Source organism: Thunnus albacares, chromosome 11 (genome assembly GCF_914725855.1).
Source record: "Thunnus albacares chromosome 11, fThuAlb1.1, whole genome shotgun sequence".
Taxonomy (NCBI): Eukaryota; Metazoa; Chordata; class Actinopteri; order Scombriformes; family Scombridae; genus Thunnus; species Thunnus albacares.
This window is the reverse complement of record NC_058116.1, coordinates 26,330,213-26,343,957: the sequence shown is the minus strand read 5'-3', so window position 1 is coordinate 26,343,957 and position 13,745 is coordinate 26,330,213. Positions and strand designations below refer to the sequence as shown.

General features: G+C 39.6%; 1 protein-coding gene across 4 annotated transcripts in view; it reads right to left on the bottom strand.

Moving 5' to 3' along the window:
- gulp1a (GULP PTB domain containing engulfment adaptor 1a) overlaps positions 1-13,745 on the bottom strand; it is a 91,970-nt gene that overhangs the window by 26,381 nt on the left and 51,844 nt on the right. The window contains exon 1 of one of the 4 annotated variants that reach the window (XM_044364902.1): positions 4,496-4,614. The exons of 2 other annotated variants lie outside the window; for them this stretch is intronic. The gene's annotated coding sequence lies outside the window, so the exon portion shown is untranslated. Of the gene's footprint in view, positions 1-4,495; positions 4,615-13,745 lie in introns of those variants that run through there. One more of the 4 variants, XM_044364903.1, reaches the window with a different exon arrangement.

Below are 13,745 nucleotides of genomic sequence, written 5' to 3'. Positions count from 1 at the left end.
CCAAACAAATTAGCTTCTGCCTAAGCAAAAATTAATTAAAAATTTTCTAACTCTGACATTTTCCATTTATCAAGGGAAGCCTGAGCCTAGAAAAACAAATCCTACTCATGCCCAGGAACCAAACTGCCAACATACTGTGCTCTCCAACAAACACTTTTTAGAAACTAGATTTTATTCATGAAAATGATGTAGGTGCTCTACATGAACATCCTAGTAGATCCAATGGAGGGATGTAGGTAGTCACACAGAAGAGTATTTAGCAAGTAAATATTTTTAATTTACATATTGTCTTTCTTTAAAATCTCAAGTTTCACATGAGTCACTGCGCCAACATTCGGTTAGTGTTAATTAAAGTATTTAAAGGACCAGTGTGTAGGATTTAGTGGCTTCTAGCAGTTAGGCTGCAGATTGCAACCGACTAAATACACCCCCATCCCCACCTACCCCTTCCAAGCGTGTAGGAGAACGTACGGTGGCCATGAAACTCACGAAAAATGCAAAAGGCTCTCTGTGAGCCAGTGTTTGGTTTGTCCATTCTGGGCAACTGTAGAAACATGGCGGTACAACATGGCGGGCTCTTTGGAAGAGGCCCCCCTCCCTATGTAGATATGAAAGGCTCATTCTAAGGTAACGAGAACACAATGATTCTCATTTTCAGGTGATTATACATTAATGAAAACATACTTATGAATATTGTATTCCATTTCTGCCAATAGTTCTGCCAATAGATCCCCCTAAATCTTACACACTGGTCCTTTACACTGAATTCTTTGCAAAATTCAGAAATTAAGTTCTAGTGCGCTGATAGGGATAAAATCAAAAGTTGCAGATACAGAAATGTTAAACACAGAAGGAGCACAACACTGGCAAAAGCATGATACTCCATCAATGAATGCGCACTTCACAGTTCACACTCTGCCTCGCCTCAAAAAGTAATATATTTTGGATTGTTTCATCACCTGCCACTGCAACAAACTCTGAGGACATTTATTCTTTGCTTTGCCAATCTATGGTGCACAAAAACCAATTATGAGCTTGACGTAAATAATGCCATTCAGAAAATAGGCTTTATCAACCAATATTCCTAGGGGGCTGAGAAATTAGGTAAAAACGGATGAATATCTGAAAACAATGCTATCAATCTAACATGGGAGGTAAATGGGTCATTAGCTTTGGCTGAATAGCAGTAAGGTGCCACTAGAAAATGATGGAGTCAGGCTTATTGACTCAAATATCTTTTTTATTGCCGGGAGGAACCGGTGACAAACAAACCATCCTAAACAAAGATGCATCCATAACAGAGCTTCAATTATTTCTGAATTTGCATTAAAGAGGCTCTGCAATGATAAGTAACTGTCTCCTTGAACTAAAAAAAATGAAAAGCCCATAGCTGTGCACTGTACATAATAAGGCAGATAATGATATATGGGATATAACAGAAGGAAGTGAGGTTTGCAGAAACAATGCAGTACAATATATGTGGGTTCTCACTGTAAGGGGATATTTTGCTGCAATGGAGGCCCTGGAAAGGGCTGGAGAAAATTTAAATGGAACAAGCTTAAGGGTGGAGACTGGGACATTCCTAAGTCTGCCAAAACAGAAAATCTTTGCTGCTGAAAAAGACAAACTTGTGTTCCTTATTTACAAGTCTAGAGCTGCTGTTGAAAGCATTGCTTTGCATAGCAGATGGACAAGGACGTAACAATTGTTTACATTTCACCAAAGGTAGACAGGGTGAATTCTGCAGATCTCAGCACCAAACTACTCTGCAATATCTGAACTGCCAAATTAAGACCTTGGCAGTAGTGGCCTTGGTACTTAGCCTTAGCATTTCAGAGAACCTACTTTTTTTCCACTGTTTCCTTCATCTTCAAAGCTAGTTAGATATGTTTTCCTGCATTAAGAAAATGCATCTTCCCTTTGATGGTTTCTGGTATTTTGTATAGTAGCATAATGTTTTTTTTTAAATATAAAATCTAGGGAGAGAGAGAGGTGTCAGAGTGGGTCTGCTGTGGCAGGAAGCATGGAGGGGATTTGGACAGCCTCTCTTCATCTCCCTTATGCACAAAAATGTAATTTTCAGCCAACAGCAGCACTGTAGAGGTGTGGTGCACCTGAGAAATTCAACTAAAACAACATTATTTAAGAAAATGTAATGATAATAAACTCAATGGAGCTGTGTTCCAGTGTTTTAAAAAAGCACAGCAAAGCGTTTTTGACAGCTGGCCTGCTCTGAGTAAAATGAGTGACAAAAAAAAAAGAAAAAAAAAAGTCCAAATTCTTTTATGAGATATAGAATCATTTAATAAATGTCTTAATTGGCACTATTCCCAATCCTGTGGATTAGTTTAGGACATCCCTAAAGGCTTAATCACACCTGGCACATCTGCATCGCGTTCCAGCTCCGACGCCATTTTCTTCTGTCCTCCACACGGCGTCAGAAGCAGAGCGTTTTGACTATGGACAAGCCAGCTGCTGCTATAGTAATTACAGTAAAACTAATTAATAAACTTAACTGCTTGATTTTGTTGACTTACTCAGATTTTGTTGATTTGGTCATTTTCCTTGATTTCTGTGCTTCTATTCTGGGTAAGTAGGCTATGTAGTTAAATGGTTTCTTTATTTGTCTCTTTTAATTGTGTTTAATGTTGATATACAATGGGCAGTCTGCGCAGGATGTTTTATTTTGAAAAATGACCGGATGCTCTATGCTGTTTCTGTGTCTGACTTCCTGCCCAGCTCGATCTGCTCTGTGCAGTTTGATGCAGCTTCTGTCAAAAATAGACTGAGCGCGTATGTTTAACGGAGCTAAAAAACGCTTCTGGGATGCTTCTGAAACGTGCTGCGGCGCGTCTGGTGGGATCACGAGCATTGACAAGACTGGCCGATCAGCTCCAGTGGCCCCGTCATAGCCGGAACATGACGCAGACGCGTCTGGTGGGATCAAGCTGTAAAAGTCACTATTAAGAGCTTTAAGTTCTTAAAGCAAAGACTGCTCTCATTCTCACAACCCCGCAGTGGAAAGGTCTGGCAGCAGACAAAGCCCGACTATCTTTCTGTTTGTTTGTGACATAGTGTGGTGTAATGTAGTGCCTCATCTGACACCTGACTGTGATGTCACTCAATTTGATTGACAGCTGCAGTGTTCGCCTGTTTTAATAGCTTCCTGTCTGGTGATTCAACAGCAGCCCCTTGGGAGATCTGTTGACCCTGACACACACACATGCACACACACACACACACACACACACACACACAGAATTAACACTGAGCTGCAAACTTCCTCAGTCTCCCCTCGATGTTCCCCAGCTGCATTGGAAGCAGCAGGTCAGGTCTGTTCAATTCCCCACCAGAGGAATGTGTGTATAGGTGCAAACACATAACTGCGCACATTTGTGTGTCCTTACACATACTGTCTACATGAAATGTCCTCACAGTCAGAAAACATACCTGGCTTACAGAATACTCACTTGACTGATAATACACAATTTTGCTCCAGAAAGACTGCACAAACATGAATGTGTCTAATAACAAAAGGAAAATGAGCACACAAACAACAAGAGCAACTAAAACATAAAATTCTGTTATACTAAGTTAAAAGAAATACATGAGGTCTAACACATGAGATAAAAAAACTCCAAAAAACCCATAACATTTAAGTGTATAACCCCTTGAGTACATAAACAACATGTACGCTGAATTGTTTTTATGAACTCCCAGTAAAAATACGAGCCAGCACTTTTACTTGCTTAAAGTATCATCCTCCCAAAACAAGTGAGAGATGCACAGCAAAAAACATGTCCAGGGTTTAACAATTCACCTTCAGTGACTCAAACATTTGGAATTTAGCTTGGGAAAGACTCTTTCTGGAAAACAGTGCGTCCTACTTTGACCCTGCGGAGTCCTCTCTCCAGCCCAAACAACAACCCGCAAGTGAAAATTAATTGGAAATGCACAAGTTTGGGGAAAGACAGATAATGTTTAAAAAGGCTTATTTAAAAAAAAAAAAAAAGAAAATGTACCGTTCCATTTTGAAATGCCTCTCAGTCACTCACTAATCTGACTGATATGCACTAAAAAGGCAGCAGGCTTTTAACATGGGATAGAAGCATTCACTGTGGTCCCAACATAATGCCACAGCCGGAAAGAAAATCAACAAAGATCCTTTGTTTTCTTCACTTGTGCTCTCACCCCGGCTCAGGAATCTTGCTGGCTGAGTGCGGCACATTAGACATCGCAACTACAATCTGTTTATGAATTTAGTCCCAGAATTCCTCAGTTGAATCAACCATGGTGTCTTGGTGTCTAATCTGAAAGCCAGACTCGCTCTCTCACACAGTCTGACGCTTTCGCTGTTGTATATCAAACTCAGCGCCCTGACTCATTCTTTATCAAGCAAAAGCACCGCTGTCCTTTACAGAGAGTAGAAAAAAAAAAAAAGATCTATGTAGAGAAACATGCAAACAACAACAGAGTTGAGGTAAAAGCTACTTACTTGCCTTCAAAACTAGAGTGGAATAGTGGAAAGGAAGTTCCAACGGATCTTAATAGTTTTCAGCTGTGGGCCAGATGGTGGTACACTAAGGACTGCAGTAAAGAGAGATGATGGGGTTTGCAAACTCAACAAGAAGCGTTTGCCTAGACACATGATACTTGACATTCAAACCCAACTTCCTCCGCCCACAGTTCGTCCAGAAGGATTCTTTTTTTTAAAGTTTTGAATGTGCAAAAAAGAGACCCCTTTCGACAGGAACCGTTCCACTGAGATGCACTGTGGCATACCAGACATGACCTATAAAAACCCAACATGCCAGAGGTTTCAGTCTGACCCTTTTTTACTGCAGTATGTGATTCATCATCACACTATGTGCACTGGCAACAGCCTTATGTCAACATCTTCACATCAATCAAAACAGCAGTATGGCCAAAACATTATGAAGTAAAAAGTCATAATACCTTTCCACAACACAAAGCTCTAAAAGCCTTCCCTGTGAAATTATGTCAACTTTATAATACCCTTTCCTTTTCCACCACACTACAGGCTCAGAAATGTGTATCCCTGCAGCTTGTTATAGCGCTTTAAAATGTGATCCTTAATTGTCCTTTTTTTTTTTCCCCCACATAGAGATGAACTGCCTGAGAGAAGCAGAGGTCAGAGAAAACACAGAAAACACACATTGTTAGAACTGACAAACACCTGAAAGAGAAACCCAATTACTCTGCTTATTGAGGTTAGGGCAAAGAGCTGTGAAGTGGGTTAATATCTGCACATCTAGAATCTCATGCAAATTGTGTTATTCTGGGGTCTAATCAGGACAATGTGTGTCTGACTCTGTTTTCTGGATGTCTCAGTAAAGAGCAGCTACTTAAGGAAGGGCTACCGAGCAGTTTTTGAAGAGTTAAAACAATTTTTTAAAAGATTCATATGAACAGCGGATGTATAATTTCAACTGAGACAAGACTTTACAAAAGAATAAAGAAATTCATAATAAAGGTGAGACTTTATTAAAGAAGGATGAAAAGGGAGTAAATTAGGGAAGTAGTAAAAAAAAAAAGGGGGGATTTTAAATATTGAGCTTTAGCAAAAATGGAGACATTCATCCAAATATATGAGCGTATTTTTGGGACCTTGATGAATTCATGTCTGTATTAACACTGACATGAATGTATAGGTGCCAAACGTGTTTTGTATTTGCACACAGACTTCAAAGAGCCTTTCAGAGAGGATCCTGATTTTAAAGACACATTACTAAAAAGACCAAAAAAAAAATGGTCACAGCCAATTTCCAAAGGTCATTCAAAGCAACGGAAGGCATTTCTTGTGCTTTTAAAAAGGTATTTGGTTAGAGATATAGCTTGGTCAGGGACTTTGGTGATGGTGTGTGTTTTTGTTGGCAAACGGACCTTTAGTTTCTGCCTGAGAGAGCGTTTAAAACTGGGAGGGTCTCAAGATTTGGGCTTTCTCTGTTCACACTTTATTTTTCTAAGGGTTTTTCTGTGCTCTGCCCTATATCATTTCATGTTTGTGTCTTGTATGAACAGCTGTGGTGGGGTAAGGGAAGTGGCTGGCCCAGACACTTTCCGGGAAAGTCGAGCCCTTTATGCTACACACACACACACACACACGCACGCGCACACACACACACACACACACACACACACACACACACAAACACACACACACGAATAAAAAAGGGGAAGAAAAGTTTAGGTAAAAATGCTCAATTACACAGATGGAGTGGCAAAATTTATGTTCCGTGACACTTTTTCATTTATTCCTGTGTTTATCTGTGTACATAAAGTATCATCATGGTCACAGCTTGCCATTTGTCATTTTTGATTGGTTGCCAGGCTTCAAGAGGCCATGTCTGATCTAATATGAGCCTGTCAGAGGGCAGCAGACGCCGAGGAGAGAAAGTAGAGATACAAGCACATGAGAGCGGCACTCTGCTGAGGAACTCCTTTGTTGAGACTGTGATGGACAGTGAACTATTACCCTCATCCTTGATTTAGTTTGTTAACTCTTGGTTAACCTAAATGAACTGAAACCAATGTGAGTTCAGTGGACTGTTGGTGAGTGTCTTCAGTAAATGTACGGTTGCCTCGACTATGGTGCATTGCTGTCAGGGGTTTGAAAGACAAGTAAAATGTCACTGAAATGCATGTTATTGGGATTTCAACTTGGCCGTTAACATAGAAGCAAAGAGATTCTAGACAACAGCGAAGACGCTCGACAGACATAACAACTCAAATGGATCTAGGTCGACAGTTGAAAACAATACCAATGAGTAATGTTTTCAGACTTTGTTTAGAAACTAGGCGATGGCATCATACCTTCTTCATATTTAATGTTCAGTTGCAACATGTACTTGGAGAAAAATCAAGTAGAGAATACCACAAATTAACATACAGAAGATTAAAACATCTTTATCTTGCTACTTCTAAGTATTTCAGCGTGAACGTTTACATTTCCTGTATAGTTTACAGATTTACACAAGTTTAGCGTTCCAAATATTTCACTCCTCGCTTGGGATGTGTGTGTGTTAGTGGAAGTGGGGAGTGGATGGAGAAGCAGGGATGTACATCTCATTAAGATACATCTCAGTGGATTTTCATTGCAGCCTCCGCATGATTTGTGTTCCGTCTACGCAGTAATGCAAAGTAGAAGTGTGTGATAGCAGCAGTGTATTTTCAGTTGGCATGGCTAGTGTGCGTCCCTGCACCACTCACTGCACCAAAAAATTATGATGACTATGGCCGAGAGTGAAAGCAATCATTTCCATCCGCTACTGTATCACACGCAGTCTCAACTAACACAAGTAAATGTTGAGTTGAAATGATTTATATCCAAACTGACCTTGATATGAAGCCTAATACTGCAGGCGGGAAATCACTATAATCCCTGGATAAGTGTCACTTATCAGATCATTCTGTCAACCAAGCATTTTAAAATCCAAATACAAGAGGCAGAATTCATAAGTAACCAGTGACATGTACATACACACTTATTTGGTACACTCAGTGACACATGCAATGCACATAAAATGCGCATACACACACCTTATTCCTAAACTTGTGCATACATGATATTTATGAAATTCCATACTAAGACATTGTTACAAGTCAACTTGCTTATGTTTTTTTTTTCTATATGTGAAGGTATGTGTTGTTGCCCTCAAATGACTGAGGAAGAGAGGAATGACAATTGGTGATCGTCATCATCATCGAAAGGTAGGCTGTATATTTGTAAGCAGCTGTACTATTACCTTACTTCACATTTATCAATTTTGCTAATACTAGGGGAAACATTCAGATGTCCGCTGTTTCCTTATGTGCACACTCATTCACGTTAATTACCGTACATGAATATACCAATTAATTAATGGGCCTGCATTAATTACCTATCAGAGTACTGACAGGCCTCCCTGGTCTGCACTACCGAAAACACAGCTCACGGAGCGCGACTCCTTCGCTGCTGTGGAGCTGGATGGATTCACTCTCATCAGAATGGACTGAAAGTCCAGCTCCCATAAGAGCAAAGGTGGAGGAGTTTGTGTGTTCATTAATGAGAAGTACTATAATCCAATCCACATTACAACAAGGCACATGATTTGCACTAAAGACATTGAACTCTTAGCCCTTAAAATACGGCCACACTACCTGCCACGGGAAATAAATCAGTTCCTGCTGTTCCTTGTTTACATAGCCCTATCAGCTGATACAAGCATAGCAGCCAAGACGATACATGACCTTATATCCCAGGCTGAGACTGAATCACCCGACGCTGTAAAGCTCATAATGGGAGGTTTTTAATTCAGGCAGGATATCTGGAGCCCTACCATCTTACCACCAATATGTCACACGTCCCACCCGCAATGATGCCTGTCTGGATCTCTGCCACGGAAGCATCCCTGGGATGTATTCTTCCAAGGCACTACCACATCTTGGGGGCTCGGATAATAATATAGTGCAGCTGGTCCCAGTCTACAAACCACGCTTGCAGCGTGACAAGACAAAAAAGGTGGAGATTAAAAGCTGGACTCCTGATGCTATTGAAGCTCACCAGGACTACTTTGAGTCCACTGACTGAGCAGTGTTGGTGGACAGTGCTGCTAACCTGGAGAAGGCAGCAGACACTGTTACAGATAACATTTGTTTCTGTGAGGAGCTTGTTATCCCTAAAAACAAACCATCGGTGACATGGGAATTAAAGGGGCTCCTCAATCAGAAGAAACGAGTATTCATGGAAGGAGGTAGCAAAGACTAAAGGAAAAACAAACAGAAGCAAGTTAAAATCAAGATAAGGGAGTGTAAGGCTGCCTACAAAGACCAAGTGGAAAATTACTTTAAAGAATAGCAGGAGGGCCTGGCAAAGCTTCCAAACTATAATGGGTTACAAACCAAAAAAAAAACAAACACATGACTGTTGATAATGACCTCACTTTTGCAAAGGATCTAAATCCTTTCTGTTGTAGGTTTGACGTGATTTTTTGTCAGCAGAACATGGCATTAGACAGTATAGACAGTATACCAACTGTTGATACACTGATTGCAGTAGAGGATGTCACACAACACTTCAAACGTGTCAACCTGAGGAAAGCAAGCAGGTAGGACGGTGTCAGTAGCAAGGCACTCAGGGTTTGCGCAGAACAGCTTGCAACACTGTTCCAGTGGGATAATTCCAGACTTATGGAAGAAATCGCTGGTTATACCAGTACACAAAACCAACAGGTTTGTAGCACTTACGTAGGTCTCTATGAAATACTTGGAGAAAATCATTAATAAACACCTTCTCTCTGATGTCTCACCTCTGCTAGACCCATACTAATTTGCATATCGAGCCTCTAAAGGTGTCGACGATGCGCTACTGGTCATGTTGACTAACATCTATGAACACTTAAAACAAGCAGCCTTGTGAAAATCGTGTTTATTGACTTCAGCGGTACGTTCAACACTATACAACCTCACCTCATGGTGGAGAAGTGGGCGAATATGGGGTCAGCTCTCAGCTGATCAGGTGGATTAACAGTTTTCTTGTAAACCGTACACAACAAGTAAAGTTCAATTCTGCCATATCCACACACAGAAAAGTAAGCAGGGGCGCTCCACAAGGCTGTGTAATTTCACCAGTCCTCTTCACTTTGGAAACTAATGCCTGCCGAGCCCTGAACCCAGCACACACATTTATAAGTACGTGGATGACACCGCTGTACTGGGTAGTGGTACTCCGACAATTTCCTGGATTTAAACTTGAAGAAAACAAAAGAGACGGTAATTGATTTTAGAAGGAACAAAACTACACTGCCTGCTACAAAAATCAATGGTGAAACAGTGGAATTGGTCACAACACACAATACTACAAAATTGAAATAGACAAACTGTGCCACTTCAAAAATCAGGAAACTGCAGCAGAGAATGTACTTCTTACACAAACTTAACTACTTTAATGTAAAATATTGGATTTTACAAATGTTTTACACATCAATACGTCAGAGTGTTCTGTCTTTTGGTCTCATCTGTGTGTTTGGTAGTATGTGGAAACAGGACTGAGCCAGGCTGCAAAGACAAATTAGGACAGCAGGAAAAATCAAAGGCATTGACCAAGAAACAGCCACAAGCCTGTACACCAAACTCATCCTCCAAAAACTAGAAAAAAATCTCACAGGATAGAACAATCTGACCCGAGGAAAGAGACTTCTACAAAGAAAATTCAAAACAAGTAGATACAAGAACTCTTTTATTCCTCAAGTCATTAGCCTGTATAACTTTCAAGTTTAATTAATAGGTCTCTTAGCTGGGCATTAGCACTTTTACACTTTTATATCAAATTGTATTTTACTGTTTTTGGATGGATTGTTTTTATCTGATATGTTGTTTTTTATTCTGTCTCAGTGTGATCAAATGTGTTTTATTTATTATGATTATACTATGGTCTTACTGGCTATTCTATTGTTTTTACTGTGGTTTCTATGGTGCTTTTATGTCTGGTGCATTGGACCAAACCAATTTCCCCAAGTGGGATAATAAAGTTGATCTGAATCTGAATCTGAAAAACAACACAAACATCATTCACCATATAACATACTGTGAATGCTTGAAATTATTATGAATGGTGTACTGTTCCTACTTGCAGAGCCTGCAGTTTAAGAGTAAAATGAGAAGTAGTGTTGATTTTCCACAGTGCTGACCACATTTAGGTCTATAGTGCAGGCTTGGATTAAAATACATACTTAGTCATGTAGCACAAAAACCTCTAACTGCTTTTTTACTATAAAGGCTCCATAAACAACTAATTAGATAGGCTTATTAAATTAAGTATCTGAAACCAAAATAGTCTCTCACAACCCAAAGACAGTTGTTAACTTTGCTGATGTACCTATAGAGAAGACATGATGAAAGTTCATCTCTCTTCTGTGTTGACATTTCAATGCAAAATGTGTATTGTTGAAGTTTGAATTATACACTAAGTGAGACAAAACAGTCACAATTATGGTATGATCTTAACTTGATGGACAAGATTACAGGCTAGTACAAATGAGTCACATTGAATGGTTAAGAGACATGGGGGAGTGTTTATATGGAGAGGAATTGAACTGGATGGCAGTGTTTAAACATAGAACAGACATTTTCAGAGGACTGAATGGGGAAAGCAAAAAAACAGTTTGAAAACATACAATAGATTAAGAAAAGAATATATCCTTGATTTGTTAAGGCTGTGTGTAAACAACAGGTATAGGACAGTATTCTGATATGACTGCATAGCGCAGTATTTAAAAATGCTGAAGGTATAATTTTCAATATTGTGTTCTGTTAAAAAACAATACAATCCATAATACTTTTTGATGCTGCGCTATGAGACAGCTCTTGTGCAGCAAGTGTGGAAAGTGAAACAATATTTTGTGCTCAGGAGAGTACAGCACATTGGTGGTCATGTGACGAGATACACTCTGAGAAAATGGAGAAATAAAAAAGAAAGCTAATGTTAACATTAGTGTCTATCATTTAGTGTCAAGGAGAAATGGAAATGCACTGTTCAGCAATGCTTTGTTTTCAAGCCAGATGACGAGGATCAGTCAGTCAATATTAACTATCCAATATGCAAGCTTTGCATGAAGATTGTACAGCTGTTCACCCTTTTCTTTTTTGTAATAGCACAATAACACTGTATACCCCAGTGCATGTGGAAAGAATGTGTTAAAAAATTGATACAGCCCAATCTTTATTAAAGTATTTATCTTTTTTCTTTACTTTTCAGTACTATTATGGCTGATGTGGCAGCACTTGATGCCGTGAACACCAGTGGATCTTCAGGATGCAGAAGGTTGATGGCAATTCAAGAAGACTCATTCTCTATCTGCTCAGGGACCTCTCAAGGCAAATGCTTAGGCCAAATTCAATGACATATCAGACCCAGAACATCCATCCTCTTTGATGAATGGCATGCCTACAAGGGGCAGCTTTCCCAGTTCGGATATGGCCAGTATTCTGTCTGCCATAAAATGAATTTTGTTAACCCAGAGACCGGTGCCCCTACTCAGCATATTGAGCGTGCATGGCAGAATTACAAGTTGGAAATATGGCATCATAGAGGTAATCACACTCCTGAGTCACTGAAATTCACCTCAAAATGCTAAAGTGGCACCACTGGTTAGGTATATGCTATTATAATGGTGTCTTAGGCAGACTTTTCCATGATGTATAAAGACAAGTCAAATAAATATTAAAGTGTAAGTGTTTAAAACTTGTTGGTTTGGGGTTTTAGTTTGTTGAAGTTGGTAATGTTGTTTGGCAGCCATTATGGCCCATATTGTGTATTGTGTAACGGGAATGAATCTTCAGCATTACAAATACTTGAAGCCCTTATGTTTGGTGAAATGTAGATTTTGAAGTAGCATTGTTGAAAAAGGGTTGTAGGTAGCAGTGACGCAGTGCCAGTGGACTTGCTGAAAGTGGGTGTATATGAGGTTGGTTCCAGGACGCTGGAATTCACTGTTGAGCCTTCTTGAGGTGTCGTGGACCGAACTCTGCCCACTTGATAACTCAAATGACATGTCTCCTCTCTGCACAGCTCAACCACCCCCTGCACTGTTTTCAGTTAATTTTGGGTTAATTTGTCTTTAAAGTGTCTATTATCTCACTGTCTGGAACCTTCTGTTTGAGGACATATGTATATGAAGATCCTATGCAGCTTCCTTGCAAGGTAAGACAGCGATAGATGGTGACAGAAAGATGGTTCATCCAGTCACCTGCCAAGTATTTTTTGAAAAGTACCTGCCCTTTTCTAAACAGTTACCAATGACGACCTCTCAAATGGTTCTGTGTAACAAACCATCTGGTGTGTCAGGTTACCAAAACACTTCATGTTATGATTATGAAGATGTTACAACTTTAGTTGACACTGTTACAATATTTAAGGATGTCAATATGCCTGCAACTGAAATTCCATACTAAATTTAGTATGCTGAAACAATATGTGATATTTTTTAGTATGTCCAAAACCTTAGTATGAAACCAATAGTACGTGAACTGCATACTGTTTCTTGGGGAATATTACAGTATGCAAGCACTGGACACTACACCAGCATACATATTCCACGATGCAATGCAGTAATTACAGTAAAAACAACATAACAGACAATGACACCAAGGCAGCTCTGGAGCTTCAGTTTAAGTCTAAGTATAAGGCTTTCACTTTTCTATGTGTAATATATTTTTAAAATTAGTTCAGTTTAGCCGGTAGAGGTGAGGTTGGCACGGGTTACCATGGTTGTGTGTCTCCAAATGGCAAGGAGGCTCTTTGGAAGTGATAATTACAGCTCAGTGCGTCCAAAAAGATACATACTACTGTTCATTCACACAGAAATATGTTGAAAGACAGTACAAGTATTGGGTATGTAGTGCATAGTATGTGATTTCGAATGCAGCGTGTGAAATGACAAAATTGTACCACTGTAGTTGGGGTCAATGGAATTATTCATGACACTGTTAAAAAACATTTGACAGTGTAATAAAACTTAATGACATCTATATGACAAGTCCAAATTGTACCACTGTATTTGAGGTCAAGGACACAATTAATGACACTGTTTGAAAAGCATTTGACAGTGTAATAACACTAAATGACACTTCAATGACTAGTTGGAATTATACCACTGTAGATGAGGTCAAGGAAAATATTCATGACACAATTATAATAGTCCCATGGCAGCCAATGTCAAAACCAACCATGTTAACCATGTTAAGTT